Raw genomic sequence first — 20,126 nt, forward strand, 5'->3', positions numbered from 1 at the left:
GGTGCAGGTGCTCCCTTCTCCCAAGATGGCTGCCACAGGCCCCTGCTACTGCAGCGTGGTCTTTCATAGTAGCACCCTAGCTGCCAGGAGCTGGCTGGCACCCCACAACAATGTTGCGACTCCAGCCCGCCTTTTTGTCCCATAGGTAGAGTGGGGAAGCTCCTGGAATGTGCTGGAACCTTCTAGAAGGGAGGTGTGGTTTTTCTTTTGCCGCCTTGGCCAGAGGTCACCTGACCTAGGGCTACTTAAGTGAGGGAGGGAACTTTTTGTGGTGAGTTGGCCAGTGGGGTGAAGCAGAGCTGGAAGAATCCACCAGGAGTGTAGGCGGTAGGGCCTAGCCAGGGACTTATGCCTCTGAGAGTGACAGGATTTAGGTGCTGCCTCTTAAGTGAGTGAGGGACCCTGTGAAACCCACTGATCTTGCCCAGCAGTAGGAGGACCCAGAGAACCTCTGCCCAGCCTGACTAGGAAGGACCTAGTCGCCTTCTCCATCCCTACTCCCCTGTAACAGAACCCCTTAAGGGCGCCAGATACATCTGCGCCAACAAGACTTCATCTAACATCTGAGAACAGAGACTTATATGCCAAGCACTGAGACTGCGTGTCCAGATTGAACTCTAAAACTTATATGCCAAGCACTGAGCCTGCGTGTCCAGATTGAACTCTAAAACTTATATGCCAAGCACTGAGACTGCGTGTCGAGACTGACCCCTGACGCCGCATGCAAAGCAGATTGAAGAGCCACCGGGGATCGACCAGGTATTAGCGCTGTGACCCCTGCGCTCCCTGACCTGGCCTGAGACCCCCGGCAGCGTGCTCCGCTGAGCGCGGAACCCCCATCCTTAACTTGAGCACCCCCCTGTGACGTGGAAGCCAGCGCGCTCACCGCCGCGGCCCGGAGGCCGGAAGAAGTGCCCTGCAGAGTCACGAGGCCCGTGAGAAGCCCGGGGCCCCGCCGCTGCCGTCGCAGCTGTGTGAGAAGGTGCGCGAGGCCTGGGGCCGAGTTTCCCCATCGTCGCTGGAGCGGAGGCCGTCGGACGCCAAGAACGAGGTAAGCCCGGAGGCTGGGATTTCCCCTGGTGCGCCCCCTACTGGTTGGGAGCCGCACCGCACCCTCAGCCCGGGTCCCCTCTCCGTGGGAGTTCCCCCCTGTCATCGCGACGGAGAGACCCCGCCGAGGGATCCTTTCCTTGTGCCCCCTTGAACAGTGCCCTACGAACTGCACCGGAGCTGAGAGACTCGCTCCGCAAGTCCCGTGCGCTCCCTGCTGACAGCCCCGTGGGAAGCCTTGACTGTTCTTGAGTACGAGTGGCGCTCCGATATCCCTGCTCCGTTCTGAAGTGCTCAATGTCATCGCTTACGAGCAGCGCTATGTTAGTTACACTCCGTAGTGAAATGCTACATGCTAGTGATTGCGAGTAGCACTCTGTTATTCATGTGCCATATTGAAGTGCTACATGCTAGTGATTACGAGTAGCCCTCTGTTATTCATGTGCCATATTGAAGTGCTACGTGCTAGTAATTACGAGTAGCGCTCTGTTATTCATGTGCCCTATTGAAGCGCTACGTGCTATCGATTACGAGTAGCGCTCTGTTATTCATGTGCCATATTGAAGTGTTACGTGCTATTGATTACGAGTAGCGCGCTGTTATTCATATTCCATATTGAAGTGCTAAGTGCTATTGATTACGAATAGCGCTCTGTTATTCATATTCCATATTGAAGTGCTACGTGCTATTGATTACGAATAGCGCTCTGTTATTCATGTCCCATATGAAAGTGGTAAATGTCCTTGATTACGAGTAGCTCTCTGTGCTAGATGCCCCGTTCTGAGGTCGTTACCGATTCGCGCGCCTAGCGCTATAATCACCCCCCCCCCTCAAGCGCTACAGGAAAGTGCAGCGCGTGAGTGCATATACGTGAATGGTGATTATATCTCAGGCAGTACTGACATTTCATGAATTGTAGTTATGGTATGACCAACATTTACAACTCCTGACTGATCTGTATATCGCTAGGAATTGTGTTACCAGCTTCTGAAATGTACTGCTACCTCATGAACTGCATGTAACGTGATCTACTTGGATAAACTTGAGTATTTACGTAACTCCTCCAGTGTGGCGTCACTTATTGTGTGTGTACCTTGTCCCATGTGAGGTGCGTGTTGTATGGTTGCTTTACACACAGACCTTTGGTGGCCCGACCGCTCGTGTCACGTTACCGCCCCATAGGGCCTGGAGACCCCAGGTCCTACAACTTTACCATGACTAACCAGTGGAAAAAGAGCATGTGCTCTCCCTGGTAAAATTGACATACAACCGATTGGCACATTCAATTTAATAATAAGTCCATAATATATGGTACTACGTGAACCCAGGGCCTGTAATTAAATGCTACCTGTGGGCTGCAGCACTCATTCTGCCACCAACTACTGTAGCACTTTAAAAAAACATGTCTCCAGGCCTGCCACTGCAGCCTGGCTGTGCAGTTTTGAACTGCCATTTTGACCAGGCACAATAAATCTGACAACAGGCCTAAACCTTCCTTTTTAATACTTATAAGCTATCCCTAATGTAAGCATTAAAAGCCCATAGTGCGAGGTGCATGTAATTTAAAAAGTAGGACATGTAAATTTACATTTTTACATGCCCTGGCAGTGAAAACCTTCAACGTCATTTTTCACTATGTAAGGCTGATTTAATAGGTGATAAATTCAGTTTGGAAGTAGCTGGAACATGGTTTAAGGACTCATTTTATTAGTAATTTAAGATCCAACTCAATGGTTGAGTCTGATTTTAGATCCCTATTTTAAAATGACAACATAGGAAGTTGTAATTTTCCTGCTTAAAACAAAAAGGCTTTTCTGCCAGTGTCCAGCTGTCACCTGATTGCTCTTCTGTGTTGAGATGTGTATAGGTGCGAGACAGTGGAGAAATTGCTATGGGCATGGCTTGACGAGATGACTCAGGAGCTGTATCCAGCTCCTTCCATAAGCTTCCAAGGATGCCTTCCTTGACACTGGCAGATGAATCTCACACCTAGGCCTGCTTCCCTTTTGTATCTCTAGTCAGGCTGCTTCCAAACCCAGTGGGAGGGGAGAAACTGACCAGAACTGGTTCAGAGTGTGGACCAATGCTTACTCTCTGCCCACAGCTTGGCAGTGGACATGAAAGTGGACCCTACAGACATCTCCTCAGAACACTCCAGGATCTGTGAAGAATCAGGAGAAAAACTGCCCTGCTGTCTGAAGTTCCTGAAGGAAGACTGGACCTTCTTTCTTGCCTTCCACCCAGAAGCCCGGAAGTTCCTCCAATGGTCAGTTGGCTGAACTCCTCTTTTGAGCTACAGGGCACAAGCTTCCAGAAGTCTGTCTCCCTGCCACTGTCCAGCTGACCAGTTCCAACTGGACCTGCTCTGGACGTTGCTGCTGGCCTCTGCTGGAGGGAGTACTAACCACCAGGTGATGCTCCCAAGGTCCTGGACCCTTGGCTGGTGTAAGAGGGTACTCCTCCTGTCCCTAAACTGCACAAAGTGAGACTTCGAAACTTTTTGCAAACTTTCTGCCTTTAGAACCGACGAAGATCATGGCTGCAGTGGAAGGTGCAGCTGTCGATGTCAAATTGCCGGTCGGCCTCAAATTGCTGGTTTGCCCCACTGATAGAGTTCTGACTTCCAGAAAAGTTTCTAAGTCGGAATGTAGAGTGCTTCACTGGGACTGTAGCCGTGCAGTATTTGATCAGTCTCAAAGCCTTCCTGGGCACGGATTTCAGATGTCACGTTTTCAGAGCTTTCCCACCTTTGTTGATGACAACACCGGGACCCTGCTCTTCAGCAACTCACTGTAATTGAGCCCCTCTTTGGATCCTGCTTGTAGCCTGCCCAGTTGACAACTCGCTGATCTATGTTTTCTCCACAAAAGATTCTAAGTAAGAAGGTAAACTTTCCACTGGAATGAATGTGGCTCCTGTATCTTGCTTGCACTCCATTGCAGTCGGCCCTAACTTTTTAGTTTAACCCAGTCTAGCACGACCAGATACCCACGGTTGGCACTTTGTGCTTTTTGGCTCTTATTTTAATATTTAATAAAATTCATATCTCTGTTTCTACATATATGATTTTTGTCCTTTTGGTTTTATTTTATGTATTAAAATAATCTCTGTTTTTCTAAATTGGGTTGGGATTTTGTTTTTGTGTTGTGTTTTTACTTTATTACTGTTTGACTGCTGCATATACACTTCACACATTGCTTCTAAGTTAAGCCTCACTGCTTTGTGCCGAGCTACCAGAAGGTTAAGCACAGGTTGATTTAGTGACTTCAGTGGTCCATACTGACAAGGACTGTGATTATTATTCTAACCCCCTGCAACTAACACTCTAATTTCTTACAGCTGCCCATTCATTGAGGTCATCTGTTACCTTTTAATTCTTTGAGTTTTTCTGTTATGCTGTTCATCAGCTAGACCCCTGTCTAGAAGATCTTTCTTCTGGTGTTCGAAATGCGCCAGACTTTGAAAATCTGCAGAGGAGCGCGCCGGCGGCAATCGCTCCTGCGTCTGTGCATTACCTACCTGTGAGTGCTGTTCCACACGAGGGGCAACTCTGTCTTTGAATGTATGGTGGCCGGCCCAGGCCACGTGATTGCACCACTGCGAGACCCGAGCAGGTCCGCTATTGCTCATTGGGGCTTTACATGCGGAGCAGGAGGTGCATGTTTATAGCAGGAGCACCGTTGCAGGACATTTGGCAGCCAAGAAAAACTTTATTAACATGTGTTTACAGGAGCGACCCGCATGGGTGACTAATGAACCACCAGTCCCAGCATGCAATGTATCGCTCACCTGAGCGTATTTGTGAAAAATTTGAATAAATTGAGGGAATTGACTGGTGCTTTCTGTTTCCTGTGTTTGCGCGTAGGATGGTCCATGATGAAGAGTGTCAGCCTGAAATGCGTCGGACTTTGTAAATTTGCAGAGTGCAGAGGAACGTGTCGGCAGCAGTTGCTCCTGCGTCTGTGCATTACCTAACTGCGAGTGCTGTTCCACGCGAGGGGCAACTCTTTCTTTGAAAAAATAATAATATATATCTATGCGTATATATATATATATATATATATATATATATATATATATATATATATATATATATATATATTATATATATATATAGATATATATATATATTATCTACTGGCGGTCGCCAGTAGATAGTTATAGTTAGTACCGTGTTTCCATAGGAAATCAGAAAATTCGATTTTGAATAACTTTGGCGCCGGTTGACGAATCCTCGCAAATTTTTCAAAATAGGTGGGGCGCTCCGCTCCGCTCCTACCCTGAAAGTCTCGGGGTGATTAGTCAAGCGGGGGCCGAGAAAAAAGGGGGGTCCCAAAACGCGTTTTCCCCATGCATTTTTACATAGGGACCTTTAGTCCAAGGTACAGCCCGAACGGCTGAACAGAATTACTTGAAATTTGGCAGAGAGGTAGCCCTCAGGTCAGGGATGTGCCTTTTGAATATCTGGAGTCAATCTGTTCAGTAGTTCCTGAGAAAATGTCAGTTAAAAGTACATATATATCTATAAGCGCGCAACGTGCGCGCACCGTGTGCGCACGATGACGTGCGCGAGCGCAATTCTGATTGGTTGTTAGATGTCAGTAAACATTCGAATCGGTCGAAATCAGGAAGTGTTGTCTGCCATTTTGTCTCTCGCAGTCTGAGGCAGTGAAAACCAAAGGTGGAGAACGTGAAAAGGGGGCAGGGTGGACAGTGCCTGCCCCCCTAGACTTTGTCAGGGGGTCACTGAAGGACTCCCAAGGGTGAAAAAAACTTTTTTTTTTTTTACGAAAAAGCGCGGGGTGCGCGCACCGTGTGCGCACGGCACGCACAACGCATCGTGGGCACTCGGTGCGCGAAGCGCACCGAGTGCCCACAGCGCGCACACGGTGCGTGCACGGTGAAAAACCTGAAAAAACAAAATATTAATAAATACATAACTTAGCATTTTAAAAAACGTACAAATTCACTTAAAAAACCATAGGTTTCACACACGTTATAGTTAGGAATTAGCATTTAAAAAACCTTGCAAATTCACTTAAAAAACCATAGGTTTCACACATGTTATAGTTAGCTGGACATTTCCCTCGTAAAAAACCAATGAAATTCCCCCATTATAGTTAGTGCAGGCAACTATAACTCACGCGACCGCAATCCTCTGCTGATGACGTCAGATATTACATCACTGTATTTAGACACCTATTTACCCATGTCTTCTTCCATTAATCTTTAGCTATACATATATTACAAATATTTATTTTTCAGAAAGACACATATGTAATCAGTGATGTAATATCTGACGTCATCAGCAGAGGATTGCGGTCGCGTGAGTTATAGTTGCCTGCACTAACTATAACGGGGGAATTTCATTGGTTTTTTACGAGGGAAGTGTCCAGCTAACTATAACATGTGTGAAACCTATGGTTTTTTAAGTGAAGCTATATATATATATATGTATGTATGTATGTATGTGTGTTCTTATATAGCGCTCGACTTACCCTTGGGCATCTCGGCGCTTGCATTGGGAACCCGTCCTGGCTTTTTTCCCTGTGAGATAACCCGTACTGGGCATCCCCAAGGTGAAAGCCAGGCATCCCGCCGCAGGGGGGGCCGTAGTGGAGATTAAGCAAGCTATTGCCCAGAGTTGCAGAGTGTGAACCCATGATTCGAGTAGGCACCGAAGTGAGAATTATCGAGTCCGCGGACACTTGGGCTCAGACCCTGCCGCGTCGGGAATTGAACCCTGGTCCCGGGTCTGACCTCTGCTTCAGGGTATGCCTCCTCTAACCAGTGAGCCACATATATATATATATATATATATATTACCTACTGGCGGTCGCCAGTAGGTAGTTATAGTTAGGACCCTGTTTCCATAGGAAATCCGCAACATTCTATTTTGAATAACTTTGGCGCCGGTCGACGAATCCTCGCGAATTTCTCAAAATAGGTGGGGCGCTACGCTCCGCTCCTACCCTGAAAGTCTCGGGGGGATTCGTCAAGCGGGGGCTGAGATAAAAGGGGGGTCCCAAAACGCGTTTTTCCCATGCATTTTTCCATAGGACCTTTAGACAGGGCTACAGCCCGAACGGCTGAACAGAATTACTAGAAATTTGGCAGAGAGGTAGTCCTCAGGTCAAGGAAGTGCCTTTTGTAGGTTTGGTGTAAATCTGTTAAGTAGATTCTGAGAAAATAGCCTTTAAATCAATATATATATCTGAGCCAGCTTACGGTACGCTTACCGTAAGCTTACCGTACGTGTACGGTGGCGTGCGCGAGCGCGATTCTGATTGGCTGTTACATCTAAGTAAACATTCGAATCGGTCGAAACCAGGAAGCGGCGGCCGCCATTTTCTCTTTCGCACTCTGAGGGGGGGGCTGTAAACAAAGGCAAAAAACATATAAAGGGGCTGTTTAGACAGCGCCCATGCACATTGCCATGTTAGTTGAGTCCTCAAAGATCCCCCAAGGCCAAAAACGGTAAATTTTTATTTTTTGAAAATTTCGCCGATTACGCTTACCGTACGCGTACGGTGCGCTTACGCTAAAAATTTTAATTAAAAAAAAAAAACACTCTCTGTGCATGGCATATTATTGTCATCACTTACAAATTAAATTTAACAGATTACCTATCACAAGGAAGCGCATAATATGTCCTCCATGTGCGCACGGTGCGTAACGTGGGCACGCGGTGCACGTAGCGCACTGCGTGCCCACCTTGCGTGTACGGCACTAACTGCGTAAAGTGGGCGCGCGGTGCACGAAGCGCACCACGTGCTCACTGTGCGCGCACGGTGCGCGAAGCGCACCGTGCGCGCATGGAACGAACTGCGTTAAGTGGGCGTGCACGCCACGAATGGCGTAAAGTAACTTAGCATTTAAAAAACCGTACAAATTCACTGAAAAAACCATAGGTTTCACACACGTTATAGTTAGGAATTAGCATTTAAAAAACCTTGCAAATTCACTGAAAAAACCATAGGTTTCAGACATGTTATAGTTAGCGGAAATTTTACTGATAAAAAACCAATGAAATTCCCCCGTTATAGTTAGTGCAGGCAACTATAACTCACGCGACCGCAATCTTCTGCTGATGACATATGTGTCTTTATGAAAAAAAAATATTTGTAATATATGTATAGCTAAAAATTTATGGAAGAAGACATGGGCAAATAAGTGTCTAAATACAGTATTAGCATCAGCAGAGGATTGCGGTCGCGTGAGTTATAGTTGCCTGCACTAACTATAACGGGGGAATTTCATTGGTTTTTTATCAGTAAAATTTCCGCTAACTATAACATGTCTGAAACCTATGGTTTTTTCAGTGAATTTATATATATATATATATATATATATATATATATATATATATATATATATTCACTGAAAAAACCATAGGTTTCACACACGTTATAGTTAGGAATTAGCATTTAAAAAACCTTGCAAATTCACTGAAAAAACCATAGGTTTCACACATGTTATAGTTAGCGGAAATTTTACTGATAAAAAACCAATGAAATTGCCCCGTTATAGTTAGTGCTGGCAACTATAACTCACGCGACCGCAATCTTCTGCTGATGACATATGTGTCTTTATAAAAAAAAATATTTGTAATATATGTATAGCTAAAAATGTATGGAAGAAGACATGGGCAAATAAGTGTCTAAATACAGTATTAGCATCAGCAGAGGATTGCGGTCGCGTGAGTTATAGTTGCCAGCACTAACTATAACGGGGCAATTTCATTGGTTTTTTATCAGTAAAATTTCCGCTAACTATAACATGTGTGAAACCTATGTTTTTTTCAGTGAATTTGCAAGGTTTTTTAAATGCTAATTCCTAACTATAACGTGTGTGAAACCTATGGTTTTTTCAGTGAATTAGTACGGTTTTTTAAATGCTAAGTTACTTTACGCCATTCGAGGCATGCGCGCCCACTTAACGCAGTGCGTTCCGTGCACGGTTTTTATCAACTTTAATAAGCCCTGTACATTTGGTGGCCTTCGGCCACCAAAAGCACAGGGGGTGGGGTCAATGTGGATAGTGTTTTTTTTATTTCGATTTTATAATTTCATGTTGCCAAAATATAGTTTTTTTACTGATGTAATAAGCCCTGTACATTTGGTGGCCTACGGCCACCTAAAGCATAGGGGGTGGGGTAAGTGTGGATAGTGTTTTTTTTATATCTATTTTTTACCGTACGCTTACGGTAAGCGTACGGTAAGCGTACTCGGCGAAATTGCCGAAAAAAAAATTAAACCGTTTTGGCTCTTGGGGGATGTTTGGGGACTCCCTCAACATGACTATGTGGGAGGGAGTTGTCAAAACAGCCCCGTAACATGTTTTTGGGCATCATGTTTGATAAATAACACTCAGTGCGAGAGACAAAATGGCGGACGCCGCTTCCTGGTTTCGGCCGATTCGAATGTTTACTAAGATCTAAGAGCCAATCACAATCGCGCTCGCGCACGCCACCGTACGCGTACGGTAAGCGTACGGTAAGCGTACCGTAAGCGGGCTCAGATATATATATTGATTTAAAGGCTATTTTCTCAGAATCTACTGAACAGATTTACACCAAACCTACAAAAGGCACTTCCTTGACATAGGGACTACCTCTCTGCCAAATTTCTAGTAATTCTGTTCAGCCGTTCGGGCTGTAGCTCTGTCTAAAGGTCCTATGGAAAAATGCATGGGAAAAACGCGTTTTGGGACCCCCCTTTTATCTCAGCCCCCGCTTGACGAATCCCCCCGAGACTTTCAGGGTAGGAGCGGAGCGGAGCGCCCCACCTATTTTGAGAAATTCGCGAGGATTCATCGACCGGCGCCAAAGTTATTCAAAATAGAATGTTGCGGATTTCCTATGGAAAAGGGGTCCTAACTATAACTACCTACTGGCGACCGCCAGTATGTAATATATATATATATATATATATATATATATATATATATATATATATATATATATACATACACACACATATATTTGCATTCCAAATGCTCTTTTCTTAGTTCTGCAATGCAGAATTGAAACAATGGAAACAAGAGGGACTCATTTCCCCAGAGGAATACCAATTCATGTTCAATGAACATCCTGTCCTTCCCTTTCTCTATCTATTGCCAAAAATTCACAAAGGAAAGGTTCCAGTTCCTGGTCGCCCAATCATCTCGGCAATTAAAAGTATGACTGAACAAGTGGGACGTTATATAGATTTCTATTTACAGGATATAGTAAAAACACTACCTTCCTTTGTTAAAGACACAGGAGATTTCATAAACAAACTAAAGGACATCTCATGGAATAACGATTGGATCCTAGTAACTCTTGATATAGAACCGCTTTATACGAGTATTCAGCATTCATGTGGAATCAAAGCTATTGAACATTTTTTGAGTTCTAGGCCTTGTGAATACTTTATGCACAACACGATGCTGTCTTCTTTGATCACTTGGTGTCTGAACAACAATTACTTCATGTTTGGGAAAGATATTTACAGGCAAATACAGGGTGTCGCGATGGGGGCCTGCTTCTCCCCTAGCTACACGTGTTTGCACGTAGGCTATTGGGAGGAGCGGGTCCTTAGAATGCAACACAAGGAAATGTTTGATACAAGAATCATGCACTGGTTGCTGTATATAGACGATGTTTTTATGATATGGAATGGAGATTCCAAAAGTGCAGAGGATTTTATCAGTACTATTAATATGAATTGTTTCAATCTACATTTTACGTCATGCATTAGTTCTACTAAAATTGAATTCTTAGATGTCTGCATTCAAATTAAGAACTGTGAACTAGTCACCACTGCTTTTAGAAAACCTACAGCAGGAAACGCAACATTACACGCGACCAGCGCACATCCCAAACATTTAATTACCAGCATTCCGTACGGTGAAATTTTAAGACTTAAGCGTATCTGCAGCAGTTCAGAGGACTTTGAAAAATGTCAAAGTGAAGCCCTAATTAGATTGGGGAAAAGGGGCTATTCGAACAAAATACTAACAGAAGCAGTTACAAAAGCTAGTATAAGATCTAGGGCATCTCTGTTACCAGTTGCAACAGAAGATGAAGGACATAATGTTTCATCGGAAGAATCACCCAGACTGATTACAACTTTCAGTCGTCAGGAAAGAAAAATCAGAGCCATAATGAACAAAAATTGGCCCATTGTTCTTACCGATAGTGTCCTTAATACTATACTGCCTGATAAACCCACCATCACATTCAGAAAAAATCAGTTGATGGGGAGCAAATTATCTAAAAATTGTCCTGAACTTGCACAGACCACTTCATGGCTCAAACCTAGAAAAGGTTTCTTCAAATGCACTAGTTGCCGTGCTTGTAAATTTGGTGTTAACACTACCAAATACCACACCCCATTTAGGGAAAATGAGGTAGAAATCATTGGCAATTACAACTGTCGTACTGATTTCGCGGTATATGTACTCACTTGCACCTGCGGGCTTCGGTACGTGGGAAGTACCAAGCTCCAGGTGCATGTGAGAATATTACAACATCTTCGTGCCATCATAAACAGTGATCCGGCATATCCGGTCGCTCGTCACTTTAAAGAAGTCCATAATAAAGATATTAATTGCCTTTCTTATTTTGTGATTGACTCAGTTTTAGCTTTACGCAGAGGAGGAAATCGAGAAAAAACACTTAGACAGCGAGAGACAAAATATATTTTAGAACTTGATAGCAAATTTCCCAATGGTCTTAATAACACAGAAGATATGCACACTTTTTTATAGTTTTTAACTGGGCTCAGTTTTAATGTGCATGATATCAATAGACCTAAATTTGACTACCATGATGACATAATGTTCTATGTTTTTGCAGATGTACGTATACACATGGTTATTTTATCATCAGGTTCACTCATATCGCTGCAATTACTCGAATTTCCCTCATTGACTATCTGTCCAATCTGCTTCTAAATAATATTTTTTTGATTAATTTTTTCTTAAATAACAACTTTTATTGGTGATAGATTTTTACACTTGCACTTGACACTTTAATTCATAAAGAATATTACATTTATTCAGGCTTTCATAAATACCAATCAAAATTTCTCGATATGTAGTTTATGCACCTACAAAAATTGTCATGCAGCCTTACATATCGTGGCATTGTTTTGCACAGAAATTTTAACTATTTACAGCACATTTTGCACATGCGTATTTTGCACACTTACGTTGCGTATTTTTGCACACATGCTGAACATTGTTGTATTATAACACAAACAGCCAATGTGAATTGCATATATACACACATTTAGACATAAGAAGCTAATTGTGTTTTTGAAGGTGTATTAACACTGAATAATTACAGCGTATTTTTGCACATGCGTTATTTGCACATTGAATGTTGCTTTATATTATTTCTTGGATGCATGTTTATTGCTGCTATTTTGTATTACCAATATGATTTATTTACAAATTCATGGTGCATGATGCCAGTATTTTATGAGAAAAAATATGTGTATTTATACTGATACGTTTAGATACGAATCCATACTGCGCATGGTAACATAAAAAAAGAGAAAAAAAGAGAGAAAAAAAGCCTACACCTTTAGTATTTTGTCACTTTCTATCATCACGTGGTGCAAATGCAAAAAAAGACGAGAGAAAAAAATGAGAAGTGTGTGTATATATATTCGAATTGTACCGTCATTTCACTATGTGATCAAGGGCACTTGATGCCCGAAACGCGTCGTGAGGAGTGAGGAGTGATACAATGAGAAAATAAATTTCACCTGTGAATAACAAACTTTCGTGTGGGACGTTGCCTTTCGTGTTCGCCGCAAGGAGGTGCAGGAAGTGCTGTGATATATATATATATATATATATACATATATATATATTACCTACTGGCGGTCGCCAGTAGGTAGTTATAGTTAGGACCACGTTTCCATAGGAAAACCTCAACATTCTATTTTGAATAACTTTGGCGCCGGTCGACGAATCCTCGCGAATTTCTCAAAATAGGTGGGGCGCTACGCTCCGCTCCTACCCTGAAAGTCTCGGGGGGATCCGTCAAGCGGGGGCTGAGATAAAAGGGGGGTCCCAAAACGCGTTTTTCCCATGCATTTTTCCATAGGACCTTTAGAACGAGCTACAGCCCGAACGGCTGAACAGAATTACTCAAAATTTGGCAGAGAGGTAGTCCCTAGGTCAAGGAAGTGCCTTTTGTAGGTTTGGTGTAAATCTGTTCAGTAGATTCTGAGAAAATAGCCTTTAAATCAATATATATATCTGAGCCCGCTTACCGTACGCTTACGGTAAGCGTACGGTGGCGTGCGCGAGCGCGATTCTGATTGGCTCTTAGATCTTAGTAAACATTCGAATCGGCCGAAACCAGGAAGCGGCGGCCGCCATTTTCTGTGTTTCACTCTGAAAAAAAAAGAGTGAAAACAAGAAAAGGGGGCAATGAGGAGAGTTACAGACCCCCTTACATTTGTGAGGGGGTCAAAGAAGGACTGTAAAGTACAAAACAAACATTTATTGATTTTTTTAAAAAATCACGGGGTACGCGTACGGTAAGCTTACGGTAAGCGTACGGAAGAAACATGGCGTGCGCGAAGGAGATTCTGATTGGCCCATAGATCTTAGTAAACATTCGAATCGGCCGAAACCAGGAAGCGGCGGCCGCCATTTTGTGTGTTTCACTCAGAAAAAAAACAGAGAAAACAAGGAAAGGGGGCAATGAGGAGAGTTACAGACCCCCTAACATTTGTAAGGGGGTCAAAGAAGGACAGAAAAGTACAAAAAAAACATTTATTGATTTTAAAAAAAATCACGGGGTACGCGTACCGTAAGCTTACGGTAAGCGTACGGTAAAAAAAATAAAAATAAATAAATGAAAAGCAGATTTAAGAGTTTAGAAATTAGGGAGCTCTAAAAAGAGCTGTTGTGTTTATGAAGTCATTTTTTTAGTGGTACCTACAAGTAAGTACCGATGCAGAGTCTAAGGTTCAAGAGGAAGACTCTGTTCCCTTCATCATTGAAGTGCACACCATCTCCTCTATAAATGTCTTGCATGTCATAACGCAAGTTGTTGTGGTAAATGGCACCCATACCATAGTCACGGAGGAAAGCAGAAACAGATTTGTTGACGTGCTTTCTTGCTTTGTCAATCTGCGGACAGAAATGATTGGACCAGTTCCATTTTTGCCTTTGGCATATGTTGGAAAACACAAAGGCAGTTTTAGGGAAAAGTGTAAACAGTTGTGCAAAGGTGTCCTTCATAAGCATTTCCAGACCTACCCCAGTCAAAGTGCCTAGGTCATTGCCACCACAGTGCACTATTATGAGGTCAGGGTGTTGGATTTGAATGAAGGATTTCACCAATGGCATCAATTGGTGCCACTTTAACCCTCTCTGACCAATCCATTTAATGTCTACATTTGGCAAAGCAAGGTCTCTCACCATACCTGTTTTCTCTGCAAACTTTTCACTCCAGAAGACATAGCTGTGCCCTACAATCCACACTGTGAACATCTTCAAAGGAGAACTGGATGCACTCAGGAGGTGTCTTTCAGTAGAATGGCAATATGAAAAGAAAGACAGTTTGGAAATGGAGGCATACATATTTTTTTCAAAACAAAAAGAACTGATTGGCTGTTTCATACCATTCTAGAATAAAAACTAGGCTGTATGTGTAAATTAATAGAAGCATGTTTTGTATTGGTACAGAAAAATGTGTAACCAAAGAACAGTACTATGGATTTGCTGTAAGGTTTGAAAAGTCAAGCACTCTTGCTCTGTGGAATTGAAACATTGTGTGTCGAACTTCTGACCTAACTCTAAACAGCAGTGTTCCATGAGCTGTTGCTATGGTAGCAGGCAGAAGTCAAGTTGGGGGAAGGGTACTAGGCAGAAGTCAAGTTGGGGGAAGGGTACTTTTGGAAAAGGGTTGGTTTTCAACCAATAGAAATGTGTGATTACATTTGAAAAAAAGGGGGAAGGACTGAGATTTGAAACTTACATGTATATGTGTGGAAAAATAGAGGGAAAGTTTGCCATTATCTGGTTCTGCTGAGAGGAGAGAGGTGAACAGAACAGAGATCCTGGCTCTGATAATCTGCTGTTTGAGTGTCACATTTCTTTCACAACTAACTAATTTTAAAGGTGAGTTTACAGTTTGAGAGGGGATGTATGTGGTAACTTAAGAAATGAATAATAGAAATGGGAATTGTTTTTGTTGTAGTTACACATGGTGGTTTCATAATGTGTCAGTCTGTAAAAGTGATTTACACTTGCCCCGAAAAAAAAAGAGCAGTAAGTGTGCTTTCAAATTGGCAAAGAAATTTCGTTTTGGGACTAATGTGAAAACATGACTCTGTGTGCATAGAAGAATTATAGGCAGAGATTTATTGCGTCTTGCTCTGGTGATTTCACAGTTGCATTAGATGGAAAGGGGGAGCGAATTTTTGGGGGAAGAAGCAGAGTCTTAGCACACACCCATGTAAATATGTGTACTGTATTATAAAATGTTTTAAAAATATTAATACTTTTTTCTTTTTTTCCAGATAGATATAGAAAATTTTCGAAAACTACAAACATTTTTAAAACTATTTTTAAAAAAAACAAATGAATAAATATTTTTTCAGTGAGTATGGTAAGTCAATAATAATAATTGTAGTCTCTCAAGGACCTTGTAATGTGTTTATTGATTTTTAGTGTTTTTAAAAAAAAAAAAAAAAAAAGTACGCGCACCGTACGCGTACGGTAAAAAAAAAATAAAAAAAAGTTTTTAAAAACATATGTAAAAAAAAGATGAAAGATAAGGTTGGCTCTTAAAAGAACCGTTGTGTTCATGCAGGGACAGAGGAAAGGAAGCATGGGAAAATTATTCAAAGCGACAAATGTGCTGATCTATTTTGTTGTTCACTAGGGAAACACTGGTCTCCCTATGGCAAATTAGATCTTTACAAAATGTGCAATGAATATCAACCTTCCGAAATCGAGGGTTCATTTCCAGAGGGCCAGCAAAAGGAGATTCTCCCCCCACAGATGAAGGGCTCACCTGACCTGCAGAAGAAGGAGTAAGCCCTGCAGGTGATGGTCCAGGCTGAGCTGCTGTGGATGTACTGGCTCGTCTTTCTGAAGAGTTACCTCCAAAAAGATGACCATGTGTCCTTCTGTGTACATCCTGGAGGTGTCTCTTCATGGTGTGATTCCCAAAGGAATACTTCCTGTTAGGATTACCTCTAGAAAGTACACGCTGACACAGCTTGCAAGTAACTAAGGGTGCATTCACCTTTTGCTGGCCTTCTGGAAAAGTAAAATAATCCCAAACATAAGAAGGCTTTTGTTTCCTCGATCTCTGCCTCAAGACAGTGCTGCTAGTGCTAGCCTCACTCTCAGAAGAGCTCTGCTGTTCTGCCATCGTATCCCAAAGACAAACCAGCTCCTTCTCCCAAGGGATCACAAGCAGAAATGAGGGGAATGGGTGTGGTGTAGGAGAGTTCTAGAACTGAAAGTAGTTTCAACCAATCAAAAGTTGTGTTTCAAGATCACATGACCTACCGTACGCTTACGGTACGCTTACGGTACGCTTACGGCAAAAAGTACGCGTGCGCGTAAAAAAGACACGCGCTTGCGCGCATGCGCATAACAGTCATTTCCCGGCACTTCCGCGTAACGTGCGCGTGTGGCGTAAGCGCGCACGCGTCCCACGCGCAGTACGCGCGGCTACGCAAAGTGCGTAACTATACGCAAGCAGCGTAGATAGATTACGGACGTTGCGTAAACCGTACGCTTACCGTGAGCTTACGGTACGCGTACCAAAAAAAAAAAAAAAAAAAAAAAAAAGAACTGGAAATAAATTTTACATGTTTATTTTAAAAAATATATTAAAAAAAAATATTTAAGGATTTTAAAAATTAAAGCATAGTCTTTATAAAAGGTAAGTAAATTAAATTAAAAATATGTTTGAAAAAATTGAAGATTAAAAAAAAAAATAGCATTTAAAAAACCTTGCAAATTCACTGAAAAAACCATGGGTTTCACACACGTTATAGTTAGGAATTAGCATTTAAAAAACCTTTGAAATTCAGTGAAAAAACCATAGGTTTCACACACGTTATAGTTAGGAATTAGCATTTAAAAAACCTTAGAAATTCAGTGAAAAAACCATAGGTTTCACACATGTTATAGTTAGCTGGACATTTTACTCGTAAAAAACCAATGAAATTGCCCCGTTATAGTTAGTTCAGCTAACTATAACTCGCGCGCCCGCAATGCACTGCTGATGACGTCACATATTACATCACTCATGACATGGTCAGTGACATCACTCATGACATCACTGATGACATCTCAAATGACATCACTGATGACATCACTGATGACATCATCCTTGTGATAGAGTGGCAGACCTCCTCTTCCCCTAATATAACCTTTGACACACACATTCAAAAATAGAAACTACAATGTTCAAAACAATGGACATACCAATACCAGATAAAACAACCTTTTCAGTAATTCTAAGATCCACATACACATCCACTCATTCACCAACAGTCCAATTCAGTCACTCATACATGTACTCACTCATCATATGTACTCATACACCTATACATCCTGTTACACAATGCCACTCATCCATAGAGTTACTCACACACATAGTCACTCATGCTAACAAAGAATCAAACATACATTTACTTGCATATACAGTTATACACACACCACCACACTTACTTCTACGGAAACTTACACATACTTAGTCTTTTAAACAATCACTTATAGAAACACATACTTATTCATACAAGAACTCTTTCAATCTCTCACTCTCACATATACTCACATATATACACCAATAGTCACATATACTAGTTTAAAACATATGTAGTTACTCATAAAGACACTATTGAGACAGTCATTCACTCAATAACACATCTATGCACACACTCATCCACCCATACAGTCCTGCACACATGCTGTGTTCAACACATACAAACAGTGAGTCACTCATTCATACACCTATGCACTACGTAATACCCCCCACCGAACCATGCAGACACTCAGACTGATACTCAAAAAACCAACTAATAACCTATATAGACACCCATGTATCTACTCACCAACCCATGCAGCCACTTATACACAAAGTGAGAGACTGATACAGATATATACATATTTAAACATTACTCACTAAAACATGTATTCACTATGATACACTTAATCAGTCAGTTAAACAATCAATTTTTCAAAAACAAATCATCCATTTAGACACTTATATACCCATTTATTCTTCCATTGACCTTGAGATATACATATATAAAACATATTTAATTTTCAGAAAAACCCACATTCACTGGATGATGTCATCAGTGATGTCATCAGTGATGTCATTTGAGATGTCATCAGTGATGTCATGAGTGATGTCACTGACCATGTCATGAGTGATGTAATATGTGACGTCATCAGCAGTGCATTGCGGGCGCGCGAGTTATAGTTAGCTGAACTAACTATAACGGGGCAATTTCATTGGTTTTTTACGAGTAAAATGTCCAGCTAACTATAACATGTGTGAAACCTATGGTTTTTTCACTGAATTTCTAAGGTTTTTTAAATGCTAATTCCTAACTATAACGTGTGTGAAACCTATGGTTTTTTCACTGAATTTCAAAGGTTTTTTAAATGCTAATTCCTAACTATAACGTGTGTGAAACCCATGGTTTTTTCAGTGAATATATATATATATATATATATATATATACATACACACACATATATTTGCATTCCAAATGCTCTTTTCTTAGTTCTGCAATGTGAAGTGGATTTTCGAGGGTCCTCGTGAACCTTTCAGCTCCGCAGTTGGCTTGTGGCAACTGTGGAGTGATTTTTATGTGTATTATATTGTATTATATTGAGTGTTGCAAAGTAGTCAGCTATTTCGTGGACTTGGAATTGGGGCCCATTGTCTGTCCTGACCTCCTGTGACAGCCCATGTGTTGCAAACATCATTTCTACCTTTGAAATGGCTTCTTCTGCCAATGTGGTGAGTACAATTTCCACCTCGGGGTATCTGCTGTAATCATCTTCTACGGCCAGTAGTTGGTAGTTCTTTGGTAGTGTCGAAAAATCAGCATTCAGACAGACCCATATCTGTGTCAGAAGTACCTTTGGCTGTATGGGAGCTGGCTGGTCAGTTTGTCCCACCACCTTGCACACTAGACAGTCATTGATAACGTGTTCTACTATAGTGTCAAGATACAGGAACCAGATCTTCCTCCTTAATCTTATTTTGGTTTTCATGATTCCTTGCTGCATCTGATGCACTGCCACCAGAGGTGGGATACCAGCTGAAATTATGATGTGGTTGTCTTTCAACGTGATACCTTCTGCCACTATCGATCGGTAATTTTGGACATTGTAGAGGGCCTGAATTTGTACTCTTACCTCCATTTGTTACACCGCGGGCCGCATCACGACCCGCGGGGCTGCCCGTTTTCTCCTTGCGGGCCGCTGTGCAGCCCGCTGCGCCCCTCCCTCCTCTTCCGGGGCACTGCGGTGCAACACGGCAGCCCGCTGTTGCCATTTTGGCGGCATCGCGGAAAGCACCCGCGACGCCTGTTGGTTTGCTCTGTTGAGCACGCAGCGTACTTGTGCAGCGGCTCATCCATGTCATGAGGCACCTTGGGACACTACACTTACCTGGTGTAGGCACCTGGTGACCCCCCTTCCTTGGGGGCCATATTGTTGCTCTCCTCTTCTCTGTCTTGCTCTTAGAAGGCAGTGGCAGACATGGCGATCTTCCTATATTGCACTTCACTCCTTTCCCTATCAAGGAGTATTGCAACTAGTTCTGTGTCTGCATCATTCACAAACTGCAACTCTGCTGTTCCAAGTCAAAACCACCATCAAGAATCGAGCAGTGGGTCCAAAGCTGCTAGGAAGGAGATAGCCTCATGGTTCTCTAGCATGCGGGCAACTGTTGGTTTCTGAACTTTGAATGTGATAGCAATGCGCCCAAGTGCCTCAGCTGCCATGCAGCTGACAGGTGTGGTCCCTTTTGCTTTGGTAATGAAGAAGTTTGATTGGATTGCACAATAATCATGTTTTATCTG

The sequence above is a fragment of the Triturus cristatus genome, chromosome 6 (genome assembly GCF_964204655.1).
Source record: "Triturus cristatus chromosome 6, aTriCri1.1, whole genome shotgun sequence".
Lineage (NCBI taxonomy): Eukaryota > Metazoa > Chordata > Amphibia > Caudata > Salamandridae > Triturus > Triturus cristatus.